At 39.3% G+C, this 13,776-nt stretch overlaps 1 protein-coding gene and 1 long non-coding RNA gene across 3 annotated transcripts in view; one reads left to right on the top strand and one right to left on the bottom strand.

Annotated features, from left to right (window-relative positions):
- The window catches only part of LOC122798465, a 676,918-nt gene extending 668,521 nt beyond the window's left edge, over positions 1–8,397 (top strand). For both annotated transcript variants that reach the window (XR_006364272.1, XR_006364271.1), the window contains exon 3: positions 8,274–8,397. This is a non-coding gene — a long non-coding RNA (uncharacterized LOC122798465). The remainder of the gene's footprint in view (positions 1–8,273) is intronic.
- Positions 1–13,776, bottom strand: part of GPAA1 (glycosylphosphatidylinositol anchor attachment 1) — a 1,710,146-nt gene that overhangs the window by 1,389,421 nt on the left and 306,949 nt on the right. The gene's annotated exons all lie outside the window — the stretch shown is intronic.

Below are 13,776 nucleotides of genomic sequence, written 5' to 3'. Positions count from 1 at the left end.
CCCTTTTTTGTTCAGGGATCCATTTTATCAGAACATTCTGATGCAGAGGACCACTCTTACTCTCCTTTTGAGGATTCGGATGCAGAACAGTCCATTCCTTCTGTATCCCCTCCTGAGGATTTTTCCTTTGGGGAAACCTTGCACACCTTAAGGGAACACTTTCATTGGGAAGGCCAAGACTTTTCAGATTCCAAGAAAAGACTTAGGGAATTTCTTTTGTTACCTCAACACAGACCTCTGGCTATACCCCCTGTTTTGGACATACTGGATGATGTCTATTCGGAGGCTTGTCTTAACCCAGATTCTCTGCCTCCTGCACCAGTCAAACCTGATAGGTATTACAGAGTACCCAGCTCTCACCAATTTCTCTTCAAAAGCCATAATGCTGACCCTGAAACCATTTCACAAGGCCCCAAGGGATTGAAGGCCTCCACTGCCAAGAATCCACTTCCTGCAGAAAGGGAATCAAGATCTCTAGAAAGGTGGGGTAAAAAGGTATATGCCTCGGCCACCCTAGCCATGAGGGCTTTAAATTGTCAGTTCCATATGCTTAAATATCAACAGTTCCTGTTATCACAATTAAGGAACAAAATGTCTCAACCTGAACAACCAGATTTAAAGGAGTTACAGGATATGATGCATAGTGCAGAGCAAGTGGGTAAACACACCTTACAATGTGGTTATGATGCCCTAGAGGCCTCAAGTAGAGCGGCTGCTACAGGATCAGTCATTCGCAGACATGCCTGGCTTAGGGAACAAAATTTACCTGATCATGTGAAAGCTAAACTTCTAGATGCCCCTTTACAAAAGGATGTGCTGTTTGGTACTAATGCTGAGGAGATACTACGGAAAATGGAAGAAAAAGCCAAATCTATGCAAACTGTCAAAGCTTTCTTACAGGTCCAACCACCACGTTTTAGCAGAAATTGGCCTTCAAAAAACTGGTCCTTTCCAGCCACTGACAAGCCCCAAAGAGGTAGATACAGATGCACAAGGGGCAGAGGGCAATCAGAAGGATCATATAGAGGCCGACAATGGCATATTCCAGCACCAAGAGGTGGTGAAGACAGTGCACAACAATACAGGAAGCAAACCCAATGACTCCCTCATTTCCATGCCAAGCATGTCTCAGCTGGCAGCACCTTTGGGAGGGAAATTAGCATTATTTGCAAGCAATTGGCATATTGTCACAACAGACAAATGGATCCTGGACATTATAAACAGAGGCTACAAATTTCATTTTCACACTCTTCCAAGAATGAGAGGCATGCCAAACCTGCCACAAAATCAAAGGGCAGAGGCACAACTGCAAATTTCAAAGCTCATAAGCATGAGAGCTATTCAAGAGGTACCTCTTCACCAACAAGGTCAAGGTTTTTATTCAAGACTTTTTCTGGTACCAAGGAAAGGAACCGACTGGAGACCCATTTTGGACTTATCCATCCTAAACACATTTCTACTCGTACCAAAATTCAAGATGCTCACATTACAGCAGCTTCTTCCCATGCTGGGCAAGGAGTTTTGGCTGGTAACATTGGACCTCAAGGAGGCATACCTGCATGTCCCAATCAGACAAAGCTGCAGAAGATGCCTCAGATTTCTTGCAGGTTCAATCCACTATCAATTCTCTGCATTGCCCTTTGGCTTATCTACTGCGCCCAGAGTATTCACAAAGTGCCTGGCATCAGTGATTGCCTACTGCAGACTTCAAGGGATACAAATTTACCCTTATCTGGACGACTGCCTGATCCAAGCGGACAGCAAGCACATACTTCTGGAACATCTGGCATATGTGACACGGTTACTGCTTTCTCTGGGATATACAATCAACAAAGAGAAATCAAGGCTAACACCATCTCAGAAAATAACTTTCCTGGGTGCCAACTTGGACACAAACACCCAGATGGCCTACCTTACGCCAGAAAAACAGGGGCAACTATCTCAGTACTTCAAAATACTAGCAAAAAGTACCAGGCTTACTGCAAGGAAAATCCTGCAGGCTCTGGGATTCATGGCATCTTGCATTCTGTTAATCCCATGTGCAAAGCTGCATATGAGGAAACTTCAGTGGTACCTAAAAAACCTATGGTCTCAACACAGTCACAGTTTGGAAACAATAATACCAATAATTCCATGTTTGCAAAAGGAATTTCTATGGTGGGCCCAAGCATGTCAAGCAAACACAGGCCTCCCATTCTGCAAGCCTCAAGCAAAGCAAGTCATAACCACAGACGCCTCAGACTATGCCTGGGGGGCGCACATGACGGACAGGTGCATTCAGGGCAAATGGTCCCAAAGGGAAAAGCACCTTCACATCAATCAAAAAGAAATGCTAGCAGTAATAAATGCAATTACAGCTTTCAAGGACTTCCTGCATCCAGGACAATTACTGATAAGAACAGACAACACCACGGTAATGTGGTACATAAACAAGGAGGAACACATTCATACCCCTTGTGCAGACTAGCCATGACTCTTTGGAACTTGGCTCTGGAAAGACAAATCGAACTTCAAGCACAGTACTTGCCAGGATTGGAAAACACACTGGCAGACAATCTAAGCAGAAATATGACAGATCCACACGAATGGAAGTTACATCCTCAGGTGTTTGCAGAAATAATCCAAGCATGGGGGAGGCCAGACATAGATCTTTTTGCTTCCCACAGGAATCATCAATTGGAAAAGTTTTGTTCGAGGACCTTTCATCCAAAGGCCTGGAGAGTGGACGCCCTTTCATTCAGTTGGACAGCATGGACAGTTTACGCATTCCCACCTCTGCCTCTTCTGCCCAAGGTGCTTTTGAAAGCAAGAACAGACAAACCAAAGATGATACTGATTGCTCCAGATTGGCCAAGGCAACACTGGTACCCACTCCTGAGGAGCCTAACACATACTCCTCCCTGGTCCCTGCCTCTAATGCCTCTTCTGCTGACTCAGCACAGCTACAAAACTCTTCACAGTCAGCTGAAAACACTCAATCTCGCTGCATGGAAAATTCCTTAACACAACAGACCCTACTCTCCAAGGAGGTGCAGGATGTCATTTTGGAGGCCAGAAGGCCATCTACCAGAAAAGCTTACTCCGCAAAATGGAAACGGTTTTGCTCTTGGAATGAGAAAAGAGGCCAGGACCCTAGAAAACTGAACTTGCCTCAGGTATTACAGTATCTAGCTGAACTACTGAACAGTGGACTTTCATTTTCTTCCATAAAAATCCATGCCTCAGCCATTTCTGCAGAATTCAACACGGATCCTCCTTTATTTTCTCACCCACTCTTACGACAGTTCCTCAGAGGGGCTAAGAATATTAGACCACCAAGGAAGCAACCAATACCAGCATGGGATCTTAATTACATACTAGAAAAATTAACATTGCCTCCTTTTGAACCAGCTGCCTCAACAGATTTGCAATATTTGTCCTGGAAAACAGCCTTCCTTCTGGCCATCACTTCAGCTCGTAGGGTTTCTGAACTACAGGCCCTCATGGCGGTGCAGCCCTTTCTCATTTTCCATCAGGACACGGTTTCCTTTACCAACCCATCATTTATGCCTAAAGTGGTATCCAGGGTAGCTTTAAATCAAGCCATACACCTACCTACCTTTTACCCCAATCCTCAAAACAAAGGGGAAAGGCTGCTACACTCTTTAGACATCCATAGGCAGCTACATTATTATTTGGACAGAACAAAGTCCTTCAGGAAATCAGAACAACTCTTTGTGTCCTATGCTGTAGGGGCTCAAGGGAAGCCAGTTACAAAACAGACTATTTCAAAGTGGATAGGCCACTGCATACGGTTTTGTTATTCCTATCATGGGAAATCTGTTCCTACAGGTATCAGATCTCACTCCACCAGGGCCACAGCTACCTCTACGGCCTTCCTCAGAGGAGTTCCTACCAAAGATATTTTGGAGGCAGCCACTTGGAGTTCTGTACATACCTTCACAAAACATTACCACCTGCCTTTATACTCCAGAACAAGAGCAGGCTTTGCCACTGCTGTTTTGCAGGGCATTCTGGCTCAACCCAGTTCCTCCTAGTACCTACCACCCTGTGCATAGCTTTGGGACTCTACCAATCTGTGATTACTGCAGCTGTATGCACAATGAACATAGTACAGTTTTGTACCTACCATAAATGTAGATGTTCGAGTGCTAATACAGCTGCAGTACAGGTTTCCCTCCCTCCTTCCCCACTTGGTAAAGGCATGGGGCCTAACAACCTCTTCAGACTACCTGACTGGGTTATCCTGCTATGTTTTATTTGCTTGCTACCACTGATTTTGGATTATATTGCATTGCTTGTATTTGCATATATGCATTATTTATGTATTGCCTTCCTTCTGGGGGCACCTGACATCTGGGGCAAGAAAGACTGAAGAACATGGCGTCGGCTGTGTCTTGTATACTCTGGCCTCACTGACGTCAGAAGAAGAAGCGACGACAACAGATGCCGGACCAAGACTTTGGAATTCGGCCGACCGAGGGACCGCCTGACGGCAGAGAACCCATCTGTGATTACTGCAGCTGTATTAGCACTCTAACATCTACATTTATGGTAGGTACAAAACTGTACTTTTCTCCAGTTCCGTTGATGGCCCGATATTCTAAGCTTTAAGACAGTGTTGTGGATATTTTGTCATCTTTGAGAAGTTGTCCACTAAAAAGTGTACGCCAGTAAATGAAGCGCTTTGCTGTTTCGGTGCACTCTAGGGGATATGATCCTTTTTCCGCTTCCTTAGAAATTGATTTTCTCATTGATGTGTTTGGCCAGGAGGGGTGCCTAAGTTACAAACTCTGGCTATAATTCCCCCATACTTGGTATTTCACAAAGATAGGGCCACCCTTTGTATGAACTCTTCTTTTTCTTCCTAAGGTGGCTACTGAGAGTAATTTGAATCTGTCTGTTCACTTGCCTGTATTTTTTTCCCAAGTTTTCAAATGAGTAACTACTTGCTACATTGTTTAGATGTGCATAGACAATTGCGGTTTTACTTTGACAGGACAGTGTCTTTTAGAAAATCCAGTCAGTTTCCTTTTAAAAATCCATATTTGGTAGGCCTATCCAAGGTTATGTTAAGTGGCTGTCAGACTGTTTACTTTGCTTACAAGTTAGAGTCGACTTTGCATGGTAAACCTAAAGGTCACTCCATTGGACCTTTCGCTGTATCTGAGTCTTTCTAGAACTTTATTAGATGTGTGTGCAGCAGTGACTTGGGTGGGCTGTCCCACCTTTGTTTCTCACTACAAGCTGGACAGTCAGCCTAGGTCTGGGTCTGCTTTGCTTATTGCAGAATGTCCTTCTGTAGTTCCTCCCAAGGGTTTTACGTGGCTGGATACTCTGTCCCACAGGTCAAAGCCAGACTGACAGACAACATCTGATTCGAAAGTTGTGTACTTAACACAATGGTAGATCCGTATAGTCTCTGTCTCTCTCTCTCTCTCTCTCTCTCTCTCTCTCTCTGGTTCAAACTTTCCTCCCTCTTGCCCCCACCTTTTTTTGGCGAGTCTCTTGTCCTCTGATGTCTAAGTGGGGAGGCTTTGTTACTTTCCTTGGAGCCCTTTGCCCCCCCCCTCCTTTTTTTTGCAGCAGTTTTTCCTTGAAGTAAGTTTGAGTGGGGCAAACTTGATCTGAGGTATCCTGTAGGGAGTGGGGAATTGTGGGTAAGGGAAGCAGAGCCCAGTGTGTTGAAGTCTTGTGGATTTGACCAGTGTTTGATCCAAGTCCGATCTGATAAACCCGCAAGTTGAAATAGACCAAGACAGACAACACTGATCTTATTATAGTAAATACATAATTTTTGTTTATTAACTAGTGTTTTTTTATGTAAAATGCTTGCAACTAAGATTGTCAATACTTTTCATTTATATAAATGTAGGATTGCCTATGTCATAAGTGATAATTTAATAAAGATGTTTCTGTTCAAAAAGTTTACTTTTTTTTTTTTTTTTTTTTTTTTTTCAACTATTGGGCTGTGTTTGTTTTTTTTTTACTTTTTGCTCATCCAAACAGACTTGACATTAACTGTTTTATACTTAATTCCGTGTGTATGGCCTTGTAGTTCAAGTTCTCCATTTCAGTAGGAGAATAGAGAATGCAGCTTAGTCATGTTGGATTGATGTGGTTAGAGTGCAAAGCACAGATGTGCAACAGTTTTAGTCCCACATTAACTGCTGCTAAGACCACCAAGATACTTTCACATTTAAAGAGTTAATATTTATTCTGACCAAAGACCTCCACTAAAGTTAACTCTGCCTTGGTTGTAAAAACTGTTGCTGTGTACAGAGATCTGGCTGTATTTTTTCTGAGACTGTGAAGTGCAACTGTTTTGTGTTAAAATGTGTAAGTATTAAGACTGTTTTGGAGGTGTGCAAGGAATGGCCAGACCTGTAGCCCATGTGACCCCGGAATGATTAGTGACTTGAGTTTGACAGATTTGGAGGGGAGGAAGTGCTGATCTTGGGAGAGAGAGGATGTCTGGGCATGTCAAGTGCCACAGTCCCACAGGAGTAGGTGGCACTGCAGGAGGTATTCCAGGAATAAAAAGGTACTTGCTTGTGTGGGAGAGCAGATTCTTTTTGAGCATTTCTAGAAAGGTAGAAATAGAACCCCTTAAAAAATGAAGTCTGTAAATACAGAATGCAAGTGAGCACTGTAATGTTTTTTATTTTATTTTGTTTTAAAAGCTACTACTGTAATTTTAAGTTTGTGGCCTTCTTTGTATAAAATAGTTAATGTTTGTTAACTGAGTAAATGGGCTGGTCCAAGGAGCCTTTTCATCTGTGACCTGGGTCCGGTAGGCAGATACTTAAAGCTATTAACAAAAAGTGTTTGTGTGTGTTCGTGTTTGCTTTTTATGAAACTGAGCTGGTATGTATCCAGGAAGGAAGTTGGTTATGCACAGTCTGTGTATACCAAAATCTTATAATGCCACCATGCTTCATTTTCTATAGCCTTTGTATTAATTTTTTATCAAATACTAAGTATTTATTGCATGACAGTTTTGCAGTCAGTTTGTTTCTTTCTGTCTTGTGCTGTATAATTTGCTGTTTTTATTTTTTTTCAGACCTATTTGTTGGTAAGCTCACTGTACAAATTGTCCTTTTCATGGGTGACTTGAGAGCACTGTGTAAGTGACTTGCTGAGAGTTGGCAGTGGAAGCAGCTTATTTAATAATTCGAAGCTTTAGTTCACTCCATTAACTGCTAGGTATATATATATATATATATATATATATATATATATATATATATATATATGTGTGTGTGTGTGTATATATATATATATATATATATATATATATATATATATATATATATATATATATAAATATTCGATGTCTGTCTTTTGTTACCGGAAAATTACTTGAATTATTAAATTCCTTTTGTAATGTGTATTGTGTTTTTTTTATGGAGCTTTGTACCCTAGAATGAAAGTGCAACTTTCCTGTTAACGAGATATAAATAAGGAAATGTTGAGGAGTGTTGGTGCTTGACTGGTGCACTTAGGCATGGACAGGCTATGGATCGGTCAAGTAAGGTGTGAGAGTTGCATGGTTCACTTTTAATTCTAACACATTAAACATGGAGTTAGTGTGGCTGTTGCACACCAAAGAGAAATATCAAGTGTTGATCAGTGCCCTTCTCCTCGGTGTTTAGATTTCTTGATGTTTTACCCTCTAAATTTGCTGCTGACATCATCTTCATAGTGACAGAAATAATTAGTACTCTGGACTGGGAAGCAGAGAGGAAAATGAGCGGGAAGCAGAGAGAAAAATGAGCCAGGTGTTATCAGTGTTCACATTAGTTTTCTTATTTAACTTTGCAGCCTGTTTTTCCGTGAGTGCTAGATGCAAGTTGAAGATGGGCATTTTGCATGCTGACATCCTTGTCATTTGGTTCTCTGTCTCCACTAAGAATCTTATCTAAGATGTGACTCAAGCAGTAGTAGACACAAACCTTGTCATTCCTCTTTCTTCCCAAGTAATCTTTTTCATTGCCTGGGTTGCTACTCCTACACTGGTAATCTGGACACAGATTAATTGAAGTACTGAGTCCTTCAAAGTGCCCATCCAAGTAGTTTTGTACGTTACTGTGACATTGATGGACTTAGTCTTTTTGATTTACACAGAACTGAAATAAGTGTTTACACTGCCATTGAGATCTTTCTCAAGTCCTACTTGTTTTTTCGACTACTTTATTATTTGCTTCACTGTTGAGAAATATAATTTTAATAATTGGACTTGTTTGATTTTCTCCCCCCTCCCTCCCATCTAGTATACGCCGTGGGTACCAGGTATACAAGCAAGTATGTGCCGCATGTCATAGTTTGGAGTATATTGCCTTCCGAAATCTTGTAGGAGTGTCCCACACAGAGGAAGAGGTTAAAGCCATGGCAGAAGAGGTGAGTTCACTGGATACTGAAAAAGATACAAAATGCAGTGTGTGTTTGTGTGTGTGTTTGTGTGTGTGTGTGTTTTGGTTTTAATTCACACTTTAGTTATGTCGTCAGATTGTGTGTGTGTGTTTGTGTGTGTTGTGTGTGTTTGTGTGTGTGTTTGTGTGTGTTTGTGTGTGTTTGTGTGTGTGTTTGTGTGTGTGTTTGTGTGTGTGTTTGTGTGTGTTTGTGTGTGTGTGTTTGTGTGTGTGTGTGTGTGTGTGTGTGTGTGTGTGTGTGTGTGTGTGTGTGTGTGTGTGTGTGTGTGTGTGTGTGTGTGTGTGTGTGTGTGTTTGTGTGTGTGTGTGTGTGTGTGTGTGTGTGTGTGTGTGTGTGTGTGTGTGTGTGTGTGTGTGTGTGTGTGTGTGTGTGTGTGTGTGTGTGTGTGTGTGTGTTTGTGTGTGTGTGTGTGTGTGTGTGTGTGTGTGTGTGTGTTTGTGTGTGTGTGTGTGTGTGTGTGTGTTTGTGTGTGTGTGTGTGTGTGTGTGTGTTTTGGTTTTAATTCACACTTTAGTTATGTCGTCAGATTCTGTGTTCACTTGTGTGGAGAGGATTATTGTCATGGGTTTTCATGCTGGGACATTGGTTTAAAAATCTTTTTACACTAATACTTCTAAGTAGATTTGTTTTAATTTATGATGATTCAATGCCAATAAAAACAAACTTTTGTAGAAACAAACAGGTACCGGACCACTGGATAAAGAAACTCCAAAGATTTTCCAAAGATTTATTAGAATGTAAAGCGCTTTTCGTCTTCCATATTAGGAAGACTTCTTCAGACAAAGTAAGAATCCATTCAACACAATTTAAAAATAAAAAGGCGCCAAAGCACTACAACACTAATTACATACAGCTGCCATCAGTTAAAACACATTCTCATCATGCTAGTGTTAAAGGTATACTGATCTATATCACTTCGTAGAAAACAAAACAAAAAAAAAGTTAACAAAACTCACAATCCTATAGTTCATAAAATCGGAAGTATATTTATACACATTAAAAATAAATAAAAGAATCTCTTGAATGCAATATAGGCATTTTTTTGTATAGATGAAGTATAAACGTCTTAACAGACGCACAAATTCATGGTACATCCAATTAGAAATACCAACGTAAATAAAAACCTCTCTTAAAAACAAGGCAGTGCCAGCTTCAAAAGCAAGGGGTCCAGTTCTTTAGATTAAAGTGTCAGTTAATACCATCACAACAACTGAAATAATGAATGCCCCCTGTCAAGAAAAAAAGTGCGCAACTCAAATGCGATGTTACCATATGCATAACAAGTAAACAATGCAATATAACTTTACTGTAAATCTACAGTGGCTAGTATTCAAAAGCATTACAAAAGATGTGCATTGCGTTTCCTTACCCACTAAACTAAACCTGTAAGTCGAAATTTTAGAAAAGACAAGTTGAAAAGTAAAATAAGATAAAATAGATGCAACTTGCACTCTAAAATAAGAATCCATATGTAGGACAGTATAACTAGCGGCTACTATAGTTATAGTCAAAAGGAAATGTTACATAAATGTAGTTAAACCTGAATTTCCAAATTTTCAAGCCGTCCCTGTTCAACTCGTTGTGAACCCCCAGTGGAAGGCAAAGAATTCTCTCAGCCAAGGAAAAAGGGAAATCATTCTTCTAATAAAATAGCAAAAAAGTCTGCCCTCTGCAAGAAAAAAAACTCCAGGACCCAAAACGCCACTACTAATGAGTTGTTTCCTTAATGTGTAAAAAGCGTGCATGCGCTGGGGTTCTTATAAGCGTTAAAGTGCTACATCAGCAATTACTTGATTCGAATCAACATAACACACAACCGTAATGACCGGAAAATCAAATGCATCAAGTATTCATACAAACAATGACCCGTAAACTGTGCTAAAGTAAAAATGAATAATCATGAGCCACAGTTGCCACCATTACTGATCAAAGCTTATGTATACACAGTAGCAAAGTGAGATGCAGGAAGGCAGACCATAAAAACATGAAAATACTGCTAAGCAAAAAGAAAAAAACTGATTAAAAATATTACAATGAAACTGTACCGAAAAGTAGTATCACAGTTGAACACAACAAAGGCAAAAAAAAAAAAAAAAAAAAAAAAAAAGTAGTTGACCCGGTACTAGTGGATGAAAGAGGGGGACCCCAACAATTGTTATTAGAGAAAAGGGAGCTTATTTGGCAACTTAAATTGAATTCTTATACGTCACCAGGATTTAATGAAGTTGCCTCCTTGACTTGTATTTTAAAGTTAAGAAGTTTAAGATGTTTGCACAAGTATGTCATTTAAAACCTTATTTATTTTGCTCGTTTCTCTTTTGTCGTTAGAGTGCATAGATTCATTTGTGTCACTAATGTTATGTATTCAGAAATGTTTTTTATTCCATATAAGAATTTTTTAACCTTTTTTTATCCATTAACTTTTTTAACTTGACGGTATATTTTACTTCTGATATGCTTAGTTATGGTTATAGTATTACTTTTCTGCCCCCCCCTTTCTCCTTTTATATGTACCCATTAGAGTAGTCATACCTTTCTAACGAGTTTATACATATTAATTTCTTAGAAGATTTTTATTATTTCTTTTTGTAGGCAATTTTTTCGTTTTGAGTATATATTTCTTAGTATACCGTTTTTTTTTTTTTTTTTGGCCTTTGTTGTGTTCATCTCTGATACTATTTTTCGGTGCAGTTTCATTGTAATATTTTTAATCAGTTTTTTTCTTTTTGCTTAGCAGTATTTTCTCATGTTTTTACCGTCTGCCTTCCTGCATCTCACTTTGCTACTGTGTATACATAAGCTTTGATCAGTATTGGTGGCAACTGTGGCTCATGATTATTCATTCTTACTTTGGCACAGTTTACGGGTCATTGTTTGTATGAATACTTGATGCATTTGCATTTCCGGTCATTATGGTTGTGTGTTACGTTGATTCGAATCAAGTAATTGCTGATGTAGCACTTTAACGCTTATAAGAACCCCAGCGCGTGCACGCTTTTTACACATTAAGGAAACAACTCATTAGTAGTGGCGTTTTGGGTCCTGGTGTTTTTTTTCTTGCAGAGGGCAGACTTTTTTGCTAATTTATTAAAAGAATGATTTCCCTTTTTCCTTGGCTGAGAGAATTCTTTGCCTTCCATTGGGGGTGTACAACGAGTTGAACAGCAGGGATGGCTTGAATATTTGGAAATTCAGGTTTAACTACATTTATGTAGCATTTCATTTTGACTATAACTATAGTAGCTGCTAGTTATACTGTCCTACATATGGATTCTTATTTTAGAGTGCGAGTTGCATCTATTTTATCTTATTTTACTTTTCAACTTGTTGTCTTTTCTAAAATTTTGACTTTTACAGGTTTATTTTAGTGGGTAAGGAAACGCAATACACATCTTTTGTAATGCTTTTGAATACTAGCCACTGTAGATTTACAGTGAAGTTATATTGCATTGTTTACTTTTTATGCGTATGGTAACCTCGCATTTGAGTTGCACACTTTTTATTTTCTTGTCAGGGGGCATTCATTATTTCAGTTGTTGTGATGGTATTAACTGACACTTTAATCTAAAGAAGTGGACCCCTTGCTTTTGAAGCTGGCATTGCCTTGTTTTTAAGAGAGGTTTTCATTTACGTTGGTATTTCTAATTGGATGTACCATGAATTTGTGTCTGTTACGACGTTTACACTTCATCTATACAAAAAATGCCTGTATTGCATTCAAGAGATTCTTTTATTTATTTATAATGTGCATAAATATACTTCTGTTTTTATGAACTATAGGATTGTGAGTGTTAACTTTTTTTTTTTTTTTTCTACGAAGTGATATAGATCAGTATACCTTTTAACATTAACAAGATGAGAATGTGTTTTAATTGATGGCAGCTGTATGTAATTAGTGTGGTACTGCTTTGGCGCCTTTTTATTTTTAAATTGTGTTGAATGGATTCTTACTTTGTCTGAAGAAGTCTTCCTAATATGGAAGACGAAAAGCGCTTTACATTCTAATACATCTTTGGAAAATCTTTGGAGTTTCTTTATCCAGTGATCCGGTACCTGTTTTTGTTTAATTCATGATGATGACAGTTTGCTGGTGAGTAAGCATGTTGGATCGTGTTACAACCTCCTTGTAAGTAAACTTTATGGTAGTGACAAGAATTGAGTAATGGTCGTAATTTTATGGTTTTAAGTTCTTTTGTAGTTATAAGGACTAAACTCTACCATGACAATGTAATATTTTGATTTCAAGTAACCCTTGCAGAAATTTGCTGACTAGTAGTGGAAATTCAGTTAACACTAATAACATTTACTGCTGTAATTAGAATTTATAAAATTCTGTTATTTTTGTAAAGTAAATATTACTTAAGGGTATCTGAGTCTCCTTAAGAGCAAGCTGGGGCAGTTAAGGGGTAGAGGCAAACCTTTACAAATTGTGTTGGAAAAAAGTGTGCATTACTGTTGTGCATATATTGTTGATCAGGAGCATACCTGTCATCCTCTTAATGAAAGAAATCTGGACAAAACCTGACAAAAATTGGGGGGGGGGGGGCAAAGGCCCAAAAATGGGGATGTATTTTAAACATTGTACTTATAAACTCAGAAAGTTGGTAGAGTGACAGTATTTGTTTTAACATTCATTTTGTGAAGGAATGAAAGTCTGAAATTCAAATGTATGTTATTTAGTGACTTTAATCCTCAGATCATCCTAGTGATTTGACAGAAAACCACACATTTTATGAGGAACAGACCAAAAATATGAGCCAAAAATCTGGACATTTTGTAAACATCTGAACAGTTGAGAGGTGGGATCAGGAGTGTACTTTCATCTGGGACCATTCTGTTTGTATGCACAGACAGCAAATGCACAGTCTAGCTTTCTGAGCATCATAAGCTGACAACCATGGACAAGATCAGTTTCATCCACAAACAGCCCTTGTATCCAGCAATTTTAGCCACTTTATGTATACCATAGATGTCTTACTGGGTTGGAAAAAAGGGCTGCAGTTATGTATTTCATATTTATCACATAAATATACTGCCAAGTGTAGGTCATCTTAGAAGATGACATACTTCTGTCGCAGGATTGCATATTGCAAGACAACCAAAACTTTTTCCTGTTTTAGTCCAAGACTGCAGTAAGAGACAAAACCCTTCAAACTTTAACACGATGGCTGGTGTTTCCAAAATTACTGCAAGCTTGGACTGTGTCTGCTAGTCCTCTTTTTCCATGCTGGTTGGGAAACTGGGCATTTGCCAGTTTTGCTCCCCTCGCCATACCAGCGCAATGAGTGGTTTTACTCCAGATGTTAAAAAGTGCCTTTAATCCACCCCTCCATGTCAACATCT

Source organism: Protopterus annectens, chromosome 3.part1 (genome assembly GCF_019279795.1).
Source record: "Protopterus annectens isolate FY-2018-M chromosome 3.part1, PAN1.0, whole genome shotgun sequence".
Classification (NCBI taxonomy): Eukaryota; Metazoa; Chordata; order Ceratodontiformes; family Protopteridae; genus Protopterus; species Protopterus annectens.
Note: the sequence above shows the minus strand (reverse complement) of the source record. Positions and strands in the feature narration are given on the sequence as shown.